The sequence below is a fragment of the Ctenocephalides felis genome, unplaced genomic scaffold, assembly GCF_003426905.1.
Source record: "Ctenocephalides felis isolate EL2017-DRISC unplaced genomic scaffold, ASM342690v1 CF-g0.4_SCAFFOLD_01170, whole genome shotgun sequence".
Classification (NCBI taxonomy): domain Eukaryota; kingdom Metazoa; phylum Arthropoda; class Insecta; order Siphonaptera; family Pulicidae; genus Ctenocephalides; species Ctenocephalides felis.
The window spans coordinates 10,080,472-10,096,734 of NW_020537324.1; the positions used below are offsets into that span (position 1 = coordinate 10,080,472).

General features: G+C 31.2%; 1 protein-coding gene across 1 annotated transcript in view; it reads left to right on the forward strand.

The window, feature by feature from the left end:
• The first annotated feature begins 8,807 nt into the window (after nt 1-8,807).
• LOC113366714 (protein decapentaplegic) overlaps nt 8,808-16,263 on the forward strand; it is a 44,106-nt gene continuing 36,650 nt past the window's right edge. Inside the window, exon 1 of the mRNA XM_026608368.1 lies at nt 8,808-9,344. The gene's annotated coding sequence lies outside the window, so the exon portion shown is untranslated. The remainder of the gene's footprint in view (nt 9,345-16,263) is intronic.

Sequence of the window (16,263 nt, forward strand, 5' to 3'; positions counted from 1 at the left end):
CAATTGATAAACCCATTCCAAAAAGACAGTCTATAGTTTATGCGTTTGATTGTTAATGACTTATTCAAATGTGACAAAAAGATAACAGTTACTTGTTTGGAATGTATTATGATATCATATAATAAATCGTTTCAAGAAATATATATTCATGTTGTCGAGATTATAAATCTAATAATAACCTAAGAGATCACAAAGGAGGTCCAGCGAATAGTATTTATGAAAGTGATAGAGCTACTTTTCCGAAAAGAATTCAACAAATAAGCATTACTATAAGTAATAATTTATTTTATATAAATTTATTCATGATATTCTAAGCAACAGGAAAACTACTAATAGTCATCAACGTATTCGTTTCTGGAATGAGTAGAAAAAAGGCATGCCAAGAGAATGCGATTAAAATTCTTTCAATATTACTTGTGTATTAATCTATAGATGCGGGTCATTGTATCCGCGTTCCAATGTAATGTTCAACCATTTGAAACTAAATGCCATGTAACTATCATTATTATATTAAAATTGGGTCCCAGATCCATGACAGATAAAAAATTGAGAATTGAAATTTTTTGTACCTTTTTGATAATTGTTTTATAATTTGATAAGAATGTAAACGGGTCAATGACATTATTACGAATCTGATAGAAAATAACATAATAAAACACTTTGTTGAAAATAATTCAATGATATTACATTTGCTACTGTTATACATATCTCGTTATCTTTAACATATCTATATAAAATTAAATCGTTGCAATGATTTCAAATATAAGGCTATTTTGTAAAAAAACAATTATCTTTGATTCTTAGAAACAATCATAGAATTTCAATGGATAGTTCAGATCTTCATCCGTACATATATATGATAGAGCAAAGCAAATTAGACAATTTTCAAGACAGTGTTAGAACAAATCTACCAGGAATCTTCTTTGCAAAAATAAAAATTATAAAACATATAAATAAATTATGTTTATTATTTTCTTGCACATAGACATATAATAAGGTAGTATCTAGTCTATCTCCATCTAATAAACAATGGGCACGAGCCAAATATTTCTGTTGACCGGACTAATCTCCGGCACTCTCCGGAGAGTGAGAAAGCACGAGTGACCAGAAAAAAACTCGGTATTTACAACAGTTAGATAAAATTACTACTATGCAACGGCCTTGTCGACAACAATTCGATGTCTGTTATATGTGTTCGTGAGTTGTGTTTTATTTTATTTTATATTTTTTTCATACATCTTATATCTCGCAACACAGCCCGTCCGGTTCACGTAGAACTCCACTACGGCAAAAGCGGAGCTGGAAGTTCTAATTTTTAGGTGGAACCGTAGATAAAAGAAATATGAATTCTACCCATTGGCTGGTACCAATAGAATAGTGAGAAATTATATATTATTATGAAAATTAATATTTTAATCGATAAAATACCAAATTTTATATAGCATTCTCATAATAAAAATAGTCGTTATTCTGTAAATTTTGCATACCTAAAATTTAACATGAATCACACACTTTAGCTTTATCAAATTTGTTTAATTTTGATATAATTCATTAAAAAACAAAATGAAATAAATCATCATAAAATATTGACGTCCATCCAAGCGATTAAGAAAAGTGTACTCAAAAAGCCACCCCACCAGACTAAAGAGCAAATTATCCACCGATCTCATTGTGATATTTTTTTTTTTGCTAATAAATTATTTTATGTTTTGTTTTTATTCTCCTGATAGATTCTCCACTGAGCTTATCTATTAATATCCGATTATATATTCCCATTTTTAACCACAATCAGAACTTTCTTACGATTAGAGTATTCTAGTAGATGTGAGACACTCAATATGGAATATATAGAGTCCTTATATTCACATAATAAAATTGATAATTTCTAGTACTACGCTTTATGGTCATAAATGTATATATCGATAGATTAAACCTATTTTGATATTAGAATAAAATAACATTTATTCTCATTTTTAACAGCGTACAGAACTTTCTTAGAATTTTTTAGCAGATGTGAAACAATCAATATGAAATATATTATAAAAAGCCATTACGTTCAAATAATAATATTTTTAATCTATTTCTGTTCTATATAGTCGTAAAGCTATATATCGACCCATTTTGATATCAGAAGCTAACTTTTATATGTATGTTCTCATTTTTACCAGCAATCAGAACTTCTGTCCTATGAGCTATTGTTGCTCGAACTTCTGATTTTTGCTCAGTGCTTAGATAGCACCAATGTACCAATCTAATTTGCTAGATTTCTTTTATTATTAGAATTGATCTAGTATTGCTCATAGATATTTCAATAGATGCAGTTAGATGTTGTACCTGTAAACATATTTTGGATCTATGTTTCCAAGTGCAGATATTTTGGTAATTTGGATGTTAGAGTGAACTTCAGCTTTATCCATTGCTGAGTTGATTCCTTTGATTCGTTTGCTTTTTCATCGTGTTATGTGATGTGTGCTGGGCTATAACACAAACAATTTTATACACCTATACTGGGCGCATGAAATATATATTTTCTCTTTCGCGAGATGCTCTTGCGCGTAATAAAACTAAAATAATTAACGAACGTACGGTACGGAGTCATTCCGCTGATGACCTTGTATGGCATACTTATGTACCGAGTGCACTGGTAGCGACCTCTAAAAATCCACAAGAAGACGCACAGAACAAGAATCTTTTCTTGCCAACTTGTGCATATGTATGCAATACGTATCTTCTCTTAGATATTATAACAAAATATAATTCAATCGGTGTTATTTAATACGCTGATCAATTAGACTCAAATGAAATGCTCTTTGTTACATTTTTCATAGATACAACTGCAAAAAAATCTTTTTTTTTCATATTGCAGGAATAAAATATAATTATATAAAATATATATGAAAAATCCAGCTTCTGATATCAAAATAGGTTTAATCGGTCGATATGTACCTTTACGACCTAATAGAAAAGAAATATAAATTCTAAATTTTATTATATGAATAATGGTCTTATATAGAGTGTCTAGCAACTGCTGGAACATAATTTCTGTTGTCATTATTCATATGATAAGATGTATACGAGGTCTGTTCAAAAAGTACCCGGAATTACTAATAATTAAATTTCGCGGGTCTGGAGTGTCTGATTGTCAAATTTTTTTTTTATTGTGTTGGTATACATGCCCCTAAAGTATGATGAAATTTTCAGCTATATTCACTGTTTACTTTGTCTGTGGTAGTCGCTAAGGTTCGACATGTTTTTCTGAGCTCGGCGATTTTTACAATGGAAGAATTGAAAAGTCAAAGAATTTGTATTAAATTTTGCGTAAAAAATGAAATAAAGTGTTGCAAAGTGCAAAAATTCACCAGATATGGCTCCGTGTGACTTTTTCCTATTCCCAAAGTTGAAGAGACCCATGAAAGGACGGCGGTTTTCCTCGATTGAAGAAAATCGCTGAGAGTGCTCAAGGACATATCAAAAAGTGAATATCAAGGGTGCTTCGAAAATTGGAAAAAACGCTGGCATAAGTGTATTATATCTGGGGGGGACTACTTTGAAGGGGACCACATTAATGTAGACGAATAAATAAATATTTTTTTGAAAAAACGAAAATTCCGGGTACTTTTTGAACAGACCATGTATATGATTCTCATAAAATTAAATTTTGCTTTATTATTCACCAGTATTCACCAAGTTTTGCAAAAATAATTGATTAAAATTGTACTGATGTAAAGATTAGTCAATCATTTATAAAATGGGTATATAATATCGACCAATGAACAACATTGATTTTTCCAATATTCAAAACTCTTAAAAAATCATTGTCAACCCTTTCCACTCAGATGCCGTAAGAGTTGGAGTCCGCTGTCCGCGGCTGCTGGATACCTGTTGCCGTTGCACGGGCTCGTGCGTCGTCTGCTGCGGACGCGGCCTTCGTAACTTATTATCGGGCCGGTCAATGTTCGATAGTCTGTGCTTTAATATCGACTACAAGACGATTGATTATGATCGCACAGAGACAGGTGTTGTTGCGGCAAATCCGTGTCACGATCGCTGATTGAAATCATTTGAAATAACATAAAGCGAGACAATTGAGAATGTTTTGAGAGTCCGGGAATCTCCAGTCGAATAGTTGATGAAAACTATACTCTAATTCAACTTTGAAAACCAAGCCAAGCCAAGACGATTGACAATTTGAGATAACATAAAGTGAAGCAATTGAGAACCTTTCATGAATTCTGAAGTTTTTATTCGAATTGTTGATGACAACCATACTCTGATTCAACAATTAAACTAATTCAACATTGAAAATAAAATTTGAAATAATATAAAGCGAAGAAATAGAGAATATTTCAAGAATCCGGAATTTTCTATTCGAATTGTTTATGACGCCCATGCAACGATTCAACAAATTATACTAATTTTCTGAATATATTCCTGCAGATGTTCACCAAAAAATGTTTTTTTTTCAAATTGATTTCATTTCCCTCAGATTTTGTATATTGTGGCGACAATAGATATTGTCTGGTATAATAACAATGGTTGGTACTGCCCTAAGGCTGTATTTGTGGTCTGTGATCTGAGCTAAACTCCAACTCGATTCAGAGCGTAAGAGATTTTCCATTGCCATTTCGCATCGCACTACCCGAAATGGGCTTATTTCCAATTGGAAACATATTTTTGTTCTATATTTTCAAGTGAAATGGACATCGCTGTTGCCTGATGTCAGGCTGTCAAACTGGGAACTTGAACTCGAGACCTGGGACAGTATAAAACATAGAAATAATAAATGGTGGTCTGCCCGAAGGCAGGTCCATGGTGTGAGAGCCACCACAACAAATGATTTCCTTGTTCTTCATCCCATTACCACTATTCTCTATCCCCATTTTTTTATTTCATGTATTTTCCTTTCCAAACATTTGTTCCCATGCTTCTTGATCATGTGCTTCGGCTTTCAGCTCCCTATATTTTGTCTTCTCTCGTAAGTCGTCAATCGTCTGCATTCTTCTTCTTCCCATTTCCTTTAATCCTTCTATTTCACCCTCGACGACGTCGTGTAGGAGGCGGTCTTTTTGCAAAAGAGGTCCGATCCAGTTTCCTTTCCTTCTCAGAATTGTGTTCAGTAGAATCCTTTTCTCACACATTCTTCTCAGGACTTCTTCATTTGTTACTTTGTCTGTCCACTTCATCACCACTTTATTAAACATAGTAATTTTCAAAATAAAAATTTCATATGCATCCAAATGCTCTGCATTTTAAATTACATGGTATGTTAATAATTATCAGTTTATCAAAAGGTGGTATTGTGGAATTTAAGTTTAAATACTAGATATTATAATGCAAGACTATAAAACAAAATCACTGTAAAGTTTATAGGCATATAAAACGTTTATACAAATATAAATCTAGCAGACACTGTTGCAAGATTTTTTAATTTTAGTTGACTTTTCTCAAAACGCGTATAGTAACGTCGTTAAAAGAGAAACGATAGAAAATTAATAAAATTCTATAGATACTCGTATATTATATAGATAAATATATTTTTTCATTATTTTTGTGAATGTATATAATGTATAAATTAAATATAAGATATATATGCATAATTTTTTTCATATTATCATTACATTATACATTGTATGAAATTCACTGAACATTATATGATTCTGTGTAAGCGAACTGTTCGATCGCAAGATTATAAAAGAGTCTTTATGAGAAAATGACGAGTAGTGATATCAATTCGCGAGCGAAATGAATTAAATGGTTGAATACTGAGAAATATTTATATGTTCAGAAGGACGTTTATATAAAGTCAGTCACTTTTATCACGTTGCGGAAATAATACACTATCGTTGCGTGCAAAGCGATATCAGATGCCCTCAAACCACGTACTCGGTGGATATAATATTTCAAAATTCATTATATTTAAATATAAATTCAAATAAAATGATATAATTTCACTAATGAAATTTTGATCTCTAAAACGTTAGGCATTTAAAACGCAACATAACCATGTAAATTTAAGAGGAGTTAACTTTGAAATTAATTTCATAGCAACATCATGTCCAAATTTTCTGCTCTGCTTCTAGCTATAATTATTTTATATTGATTACTATAACAAAAATATTTCATTACCAATATCAATATATTAAATGAATGAAGGAAATAAATTCGCTGTCGGGTACATTTACATATTTCATACACCTTGATTTTTATCGATACTTTATTTGTATTTCTCAATCCGCCTACAGCGCAAATGCAATAATTATTTTATATAATATTTTCTTATTGTTCAATAATTCACATGATACAAATCAGATTACAGTAATAAATATCGGAGATTATAGCAAATTGCACATCGGAAATTGCGGTTGAATAAAAGATATAGCCCTTATAGTAGGTAAACCTTGTCGCGTTGAACTTGATGTAGGACTAAATATTTTAGAAAAAATGACCTACATTTGTAAGATAAATTATTTTTATATATTTTGTGTGGAACGATGGAATACTAACACATTCAGACAATTAGAAAACCGCCTCGAGGATCATCCAAACCAGAAAACTACTCTATAACGTAGATGTCAATAGTCAAAATCTTTGACCATGGTCAGAACATTTTTGGTTTCCTTCATTTTTACATGTCCAATTCAGGACATATGTAACAATTACTATACAATAAAAAATATTGTTTTATATATATACGTACACATGTAAATATGTTTATATTAAAATTAAACGTATGCAGCAATTATATATACATATAATATTTTTACCCTAATTGAGCACTCAGCCAAATTTAGTCACTTTACATTAAACAAGAAGCTCTAAGAACTGCAAGATAGTCCGTATAAAAAACTGTGGCATTATATTAATTCTAATTATTGAGACGTGTCTTTCATGTAGCATTTTTTCTGGTTCCACCATTCTTCAGCTCAAAGATTGCGTTATGTAACGCAACTGTACTTGCTGATAATTAATTCTTGTCCAGGCTTGTTTCAAAATAAAGATATGCATTTGTTTCAATATCTGTTTCGTGTAACAAGTGAATTGCTGCGCATATAACCCCCGGATGAAACTAGTTTAATCGGAACGAAGCAGCTGCTATCGCGATCGCATAACCGATGATCTTCTGTCGAAGATTGTGTACTGAAAACGACCGATGTATCCTCAAATATTCTGGGAATGGCTCAAATGGCCGACAGCGAGTAGACGATAGCCATGACTCCAAAATGTAAATTGCGTTTTACCTTCAGTAGTTTCTAGAAGAAGTTATTCAATAATTATCGTTTGGGTCTGTTGTCTAAATTCCTTAACGATGTAACACTCATGTATTAAACATTCGAAAGTTTTGGACATGAAAAACTGATAATTGATCGCGGTGTGGGTCAAACTAGACCCTTGATAAAATATTAATGATTAACTATAATAAAATAACTAGTGGGGTGGGTGGCATCGTGCCTTAAGGCAAATTGCTGGAACTTCCCGTACCGTAAGGAAATGTTCGAGGAATACTGAATGTTTTCAAATAGATTATTATAAATATTGTAATTGTAAATTTGTCTAATATTTATAAAAATTATATAAAATAAATTGCAAAGTTGAAATTATTTGTAAAGTATATTAGAACTATAGTCAGAATTAAAAATAAAATCTGAATTATTTTCGATATACAAAGAATTAAAAAAAAAGTTGAGACAATTTTTTTTCCAAAATCAATTATTTTGTTAAGACAAGCAGAAAGTTTTTTGAATCATTTAAATCGGACACTTAATTCTCTCAAAAACTGCCATTTTTCACATATTTAGCTCCGTATCTTCGAAATGGCTGGGCCTCCTCTTGTCAAAAACTAATAAACACTTCTCCCAATCATTACTAATTGAATGTTTTTTAGATCATTCAAATCGGATACTCCGTTTTCTCAAAAAGTCGATTTCTATTTTCTGCACTCTTTGCTCCGTATCTCCCAAACGGCTGGACCTGCCTTTGCCAAAAACTAATCAGCTCTTTTCCCTATCAATAGGAATCGAATGTATTTTTAACCATTCAAATCGGTTGATCCGTGCGCCCGAAAACGTGACTGGAAATTTGTATCCATACATACATACACACACACACACACACACATCCATTTTTTCTGAGTTATGCCAAAATGTTCAGAAACCTTCAAAACGTCGAGAAATGTAAAAATTTTCAATTCCGATTTTCGGCCCATTACAATAACTTACCCTACGGGAAGTTAAAAATTGGTATTAAATATAAAGATAACATATTGAAATTTCATTCCAAGATTAGTTGAATTATCACACATGGTTTGGCATAATATAGATCAAGTGCAAAAATACATATTGAAAAATATAGCAAGTACTGAGTTTAGTCTTTGTAGGTTCAAGAATACAATGCCTCAATAGGTGGACGGAACAAATTATATGCACTGGTCCACTATTTTCATTAATATTACTCTTATTACTTAGAGAAAATGTAGAATGCATTATCTTTGCTTGTTTTTATCAATTTTACGCTTCCCATTCGTGTCACGCAGAGTTTTTGTTGATAATTTCGAAATAAATCTAAATTGATGCTTAAGATTCATCTCTGGTCAGTCCTGGTGGACGCTTGTCTTGTCGCACATCTTGTCCGACTGGATTACGTATGAACTATTCGAGGCTGTTGTTTCTGTTTTGTGTCGACATGCGAGTCGAGTATGTGTACTGATGTGTTGTAGTTATTGTGGGGGGCGAGTGGGGGGCGCTTCCCGAAGAACCGTGCAGGCCCCGTTCAGTCTGCTCGGACGCTCTAACAGAGCAAAACTCCGCGACAAAGAAACCAAATGCCAGCCAGCAAGCTCCGCGAGTCAGTACAACGGCGTATAAGCTTCGGTACGGACGCGTGTTCGGTCACTGTATTTCAACTTTTTAATTTTAACCCTTTATAAACATCACTCCACGCAACATTTTAGCCACTTACTGCATGTGCCATCACGATCGAGTGAGAATTGAAATAGTGAAGTTTCAGTGGGGTGAGAAAAACCTTAATTGATTTGCTTCAGAGTGATACAAGTGGAAATAATTTAGTGAGTTTCTTTTTCAATGTGTAAGATGATTTCGGTGAAAAGTGAGATCGATCGCTGATCAGAATATGTTAACCGAGTGCCCCATGGTTACCGGTCAAGTGTTGTGTGATGAAGCGACAGGTTAGCGCGTGTTCTGGTGGTGCGTTTTTCCTTCGACGCCTGTGCGGACTCGTCCCACTGGCGGATGACAACTCGGAAGCTTTCAACGGAAGGCCGAATTGTGGAAGGTGTGTGGACATTGTTATTGTTGTTCCGGAGACCAAACTGACGGAACGAGCATAAGGTAAGAATACTATTGATTCGGAATAAATTATATTAAAAAAAAAACATGCAAAATAGTGCATTCTTTATATATTTTACGAAATTAAAAATTTGTATTACTATTATTTGTGGTGCACTAAAAAATTAAAAATTTCTATTATTTTTCTTTTGGTTTTTGTTTTATATTATACTCCGCTGGGAGTATATATTGTAATCAAATTATGATAATATCCCTTCTTCAATGTCGTCAAAAATCTCTGCTCATTTCATATAACAAAAGGCAGAGTAAATTGAAATTAAAAAAAAAATTAAGCAATAAGAAAGTATAAAGGCTTCATATTACATATTATATTCACCAACCATTTTTTTGCAATATAATATTCGAATTAATAAATCATGAATTATTAATGTCCTCTAACCTCTAAACTCTAAAATGAATAAACTTATAAAATAAAAATAATTTCTAAAGCAATTTTGCTAATAATCATACTCTATTAGTTTAGTTAGATATAAATCGATCATTATGTATTCCGAATAGTTGAAAATTTAATAGATATACTGATAGCAATAAATTATAAAATTTTAAGTGTTTCAAATCAAAATATAATATAAATCAACTGAAAAATAAAAATTTGAAGAGTTTGAAGAGCCCATTTAAAAAATATTATATAAAAAGTAATAATTATAACTAGTTTCTCATTGTAGTTTAATTTACAATTTATTAACGTTTATTCATAATTTATTAGAACAGATTAAATTAAATTTGGCATCCTGTTAAAAATATAAATTGATCGTCTTAGGCAAGTGGAGTCAAACTGTCTACACGTATTTATATATAAGCCAAAACCCTGATTAAAGATGCATATATCACAAGAAGAAACTTATATACGTTTGCCAAAATAAAATTACAGATTATAAATTAGATAGATTATTGTGATAATACTATAATATGAAATGATTTATATGATATTATTATATTGCTCATTTATAACCAATCAATTATGAAACTATTATGTAAGATATATATTTATATATAGATATATTTATATATATAATATAGCCAATAAAATAACAAAAGACAATAATTGTCTTGTGTATCGTGTAAATTCAGGTTACATCTCATGGGTTTCATCCAACATGTGGTACAATAAATCTGTCAAAAAATCAGCTGCTTCTTTTATCCGATCATATATTAATAGTTCATTCTATATCTGTTTTAATGTGGGAATCTTTTTTATTTCAAATGATGACAGTGACCTTACAAAAGAGGCTTTGACGTCAAAATTATGTAAAATCTAACAAAAAGTGTCCGATATATATTTTTGAATTAGATACAACATTGAAGAGATTACAATTATCGCAGTTTACGCAGAGGAAAAAAGTAAAAAAGTAGATATTAAACATATATAAACAATTTTATAACTTAGCAAAATAAATGTAATTTACAAAATTTTATAATATTAGTTTTATAAATAAGTACTCAGATGATGTATTACCTGATTGATCACCGAAGAAATCATTTGCAAAATTGAAGTAAGATGACTGCGATTTCACATTGTTTCAAATTAATATAAATATAGTGATAATATTACTTACAACTTGAAAATATTATAAAATATACGATATATTAATCGATTTTTTAAAATAATTATTTATTAGAAAAAAGTATGTTTTAGTATGCACGAATAAATCTTGAATATGCCAACGATTTGAAAAAAATATATAATAATTAATCGATTTCATCTCCATTTACCAGGTCTACTACGTCTACTAAATTTTTATTGAAAAACAAAGAAATTGCAATAGTGCCCGAGTATGTGTAATAACTATGCAAACAAAATATGTATCAATATTTTTTTTATTTAGACATTAAATATAATTTGCAAAACCACAAAGTTAATATGTATTAACCCGTGGCCATTATCTCATTTCCACATACAAAATGTAAACAAAACAGATAATGTCTATCAGTTATAAATATTAAGGTCAGCGCATGCATTAATACACTTATTATACAAATTTAAACTGATAAATCACATGTAATATATGTACTACATATTGCATGCATTTGTTAATACCATTCGCTTAATTTGAATTTGAGTAATATTTAAATCTTATACCAAGAATTGGATTAGCCTTAGCAAAAGAATTGTAAATGATTGAGGAAAAATAATTTCTAAAAATGGAACTTGATTTAATACTTTTAACTACCGAGAAAGCACTTTACATAACCGTTCTCTAAATCAACTGAAGAATGAAAAGTTTGAAGAAACACATACACTATTTGATTAAAATACAAGATTTCTGCTAAATACCTACACCAAGTTTATAAACGTTCTGAAATCAAATGCACAAATTATAAAAAATATCTAAATAAAAGGAAACAGTAATCAAAAATTTGTCCTAACTGTAACCTTAATAAATAAATAATCTGAGGAATTTTGAGTACAAAATGGATTGATTTTATATATTTATATGACGGAATAAGAGGGGATGAAAATTTGTTAGCGAACACTATAGTAGGTATCAAATTTAAATGATGCATTTACATGATCTATAAAATTTTGTCATCTATTACTAGCTATTTGAATAGAACATTTTTAAACGAATGTGCATAGGAACATATTTCATATAGTTATTTAAGTAAATAAATGTTACGCTTAAGGCAATAAAAATTTTAACGTACGATGAAAGTCGTAAAACATATCATATAAATGATATAAATTGTAGCTTGTTATTAATGGATATGACTTCACTGACATATTTCTATAATTTATTGATCATTAAATTAATATACATTGACAGAATAAAATATATGAAACATACCTAGATAGGCAGTAATTACAACTTGCTGTCTGTAAAGTTCATAATATTTTGGGGCTTTGCGTAAACCTTGTATCAGGACAAAATTTTCAACGCACAAGGTTGATTTAGCAGTCGAAACAAATCAGTTTATTCAATATTATTCGTAGTCATGATAAATATGGATGTATAATGTGAAGTTATTGGGATGCTGCATCGAAATCAATAATTGCGATAATAGAAAGAACTTAAACCAAGATTCTGAGATCAATTCTTAACGCACCGTGGTAGGTCACAAATTTCACTATAAACAAAAAACTGACAATTTTAGCAGTACGGGAAAGAATATAACATAAGTATAAGCCTTAATTCATAAAAAATTAGACTTAACCAAATCCAATAGTTATAGACATCCTACTACCGCGAGTCAATAGAAGACTGAAAAGCATATGGCCATTGGAATACGTGCAAACTAACTAAGATATACCACTACATATTTCTAGATAATACATTATTATTATTAGTGTACAGTTTAGTTTATAGAATCGTTTATTGTATTGCTGATTGGTGAAACGGAGTAAAATGAAAAAAGATAAATATTCGACTTTAAATTAAGCTGGCGATCCGCAATCGACAATGAGTTACACGTTACAGCCGACGCGTGCAGCACGGTTGAAAAGCTCCGTCCGCGAGAATTTCAACAATTAAAACGATGACACACAAACACCTCTTGACATCGGCACAGCACATTCGACCCACATACGGTGAATATCTAAAATTCTTCTCGCCGGCAAGAACTCTGAACGAACACATCATAATTGATGGCACTATTAGCGATGAACCGTGTCAATTTGTCCGCGGATGCTCAATTCAAACGATGACGTAGCCGATTGAGCGTACGTACTGAGCGTAATTAAACAAACGATTCCATCATTGATGATCATTGCTCCGAGTTGCGACCGCATAAGAAAAAGTACCAACACGCGCCCGAGGAGTTGGAAAGAGCGGAACGCGGGCCGCGACTCGCGACTCTGGCTCGTGCGTGAGATCACCATTGCAGAAGTCTATCGTATCTGATCATAGGATGTTCCGCGTCGAATGTACAGTTGAAGGGTCATAGAACTTCGTATCATGACGCTTTTAGGAAAAAATCAGTGCAAGGAATTTTTACACATACACAATTTAAAGACAAGAGAAGTAGAAAATTACCATACTAATGAAGTATATAGCACCAAAATTCACATACGAGTAATTCTCGTGATTTTTATTGTGGTATTTTTACTGATTCTTAACTTTATTGGTCTTCATGAACAACCCATCCTGCCGTACTTTTTCATATAATTTCAAAGGAATTTTGTAAAAACTATTAAAAAAATAGCGGGAGGGGGTCGCTAGGTGAAAAATGGTACGTGGGGGCTGAAGACCCTAGAACAGGTCCTAGGGTTTATCAAATGAGAATTATTATAAGTTTAATGTTATTAACCTTAAGGTTTGTTTCCTCCAAGTCCAAACTGTTCGAAAGTGACGAATACTGAGTCATGCGTATGTGCAAGGTGACTCAAACAGTTGCAAATCGTCAGTTTTGATCAGTTTTCGCTAGTTTGGTCTCGTAGGGAACGAACCCTAAATCCATTACAGCTCCAAAAAATACAAAAATGTCAGGAAAGACATATCCATTCATAACAAGAAACAATTGATACAATTTATATGATATGTTTTACGATTTTTTTTATTTCCTTTGTGCAAAAATCTATTACTAGTTTAGTTTACTCATGCATCACAAATAGCTCCTAATATATAACGAATTGCCAAACGATATTAAGATGATCAACGATGACGATAATTTTAAAAGAAAAATAAAGAAATACTATAAGAAAATTGAAGACAAAAAAGACTGAAGAGTTATATATAAAGATATTTTAATTATAATAGATATTATATTAATGAAATAGTCAAATGGAATGTATATATAAAATATGAAAACTGTTTTTCATAATCTCTCATACCAGGCACCTCTGTCTGACTGAGATATGAAAATAATGTATATATGTAAATAAATATATATGTAATAAATAATTTTTTTATCATTTTGATCAATTAACCACCCAAGTGCTCTAGATTGTTATAAACTAAAACAAAATACAGTTACAAAATAAAGTTATTAAAATAATAATAAATTAAATTCAACGAGTTAATAATCAGACATACTCGTTCATAACCATCATTCTAACGTCTGGTCAAGCGATAAAATAACCAGCTTTTGGTAAAAATGAATTGAACTCTTTATCGCAAACTTCAATTACTGATTATCTTATTAATTGCAGTTCAACTAAATCTGTAGCATATGGAGAATATACAGTAATGCGATTGTATAATTATTGTAGACTATAATAAACAATTTCATATAATAAGTATGATTGTCATGAATAATATGCAATTAACAATTGTTTAAGATTAAAGAGCACTTGCATGGCATTTGATACTCGAAGCTCAAAGTAAATTTTAAATTTTCTTCAGAAACCAATAATGCTAGAAATTTCCAAGAAAATTGGGAACTGTTCACTATAATATATAGCTGAATTGCTGTATAAATTCTTTGAAAATTGAAATATAATATGAAAGGTCTCGTTCTCTATAATATGTAAGTATCATAAAAATACATGCTGCAAATTATAATTATTTTTTCAAAATTATCGTTTTGCATATTAGGCAAGATTCGATGAATTATCTTAAATATAGTGATTTTTTTTTCAATTATTAAGAAAATATATTATATATTCTTATATAAGGGCTGGCGCTATACTGAATACAATGCATGCGAAAAATGCGGGTACATCTTCGAGGGTGAACACACATTTGATAATATATAATATATTATATTTTTTTCAAATATATAATCTATAGAATATTTAAAAATAGTGGTTATGAAATAACGTACATTTTCATATAATTTCAATGATAAACTTTAAAAACAGTTAAAAAAATAGAGGGAGGAAAGAGAAGCCATGTGGACTGAAGACCGGTCCTGCTTATATCCATAATATGAAATCAAAAGATAATTATAAATCGTTTATCAATTATGAACGGTTGTAAATATAATTTAAAGACGCTAATCTTTCTATTAGAAAATAAATTCTCAGGCAGACACCCTGACAGATTGACAGTATCCGCTGTTCCGGGTACGGAACCATAAAACATGACAAATCGCCAAGGGGCAAAAAATCCAACTTTTTTTCACGTCTGAAGATCGTCTCGACGTATCTGCACCGTTTCCTCCGAAAAGGAAGCGCTCGCGATGCGTAAACGCGATAATTCAAGCTAAAAGCCAACACAAATCTTCCACGCGTCGTTAGAACGTTCACTGCGATTACACTTGCGATTAAATGAATCATAATTGAAATTAATGATTCACAAGGGCGCATGGATTGCGGGGGAGGCGATTCGCACTCTACTAAGTGAAATGAAACGCTTCCAATGAAATTGCGTCAACCCATCCATGGAAACCGAAACCGAAATGCGATTCATTGGAAACAAATCAATTATCGTTAGATGCAATAGGGATCTGTTTTTGATCCTCCTGATACAATTAAGGAAAAATATCGGATTATCTTATTTTATTGTATCTTTTCTCTTGATTGACATCTGCACATATAACTTAAATCTACTGTACGTGTGTTGTCACTAAATTGCTCCTAAACGGCTAGTAGAATTTTGATAAATCATTTTAGAGTGTGTCAATGCATATACAATATTGATTCTGAACAAGTATATATACATATACCCTGTATATGTATATATACGGGGTATCCCAGAACTCAACGTCGAAACTGGGTGATAGTATTGATCGTAGCTATCATAAAAAAATAGAAAAAAATTCCATGTAGTTGAGCTTTTATGAGCAACCTAAAGCTTCGCTAAAAATATTACAATATTTCGGTTATTGTGGTTAAATTTTATTATGTTCATATAAACATTGAATCCGTAATCGTAAATAACATTTCTAGAAACACAGTCAAAAATAATAACACATTGCTTCAATTTTTATAGAACTAAGGCTATTGTGTTAAACTAGTAATTTAGCAGGATCAAAACTGGTCTACTTTGAAAGGACCTTCTCTAAAAAAATGTACTAAAGTGTG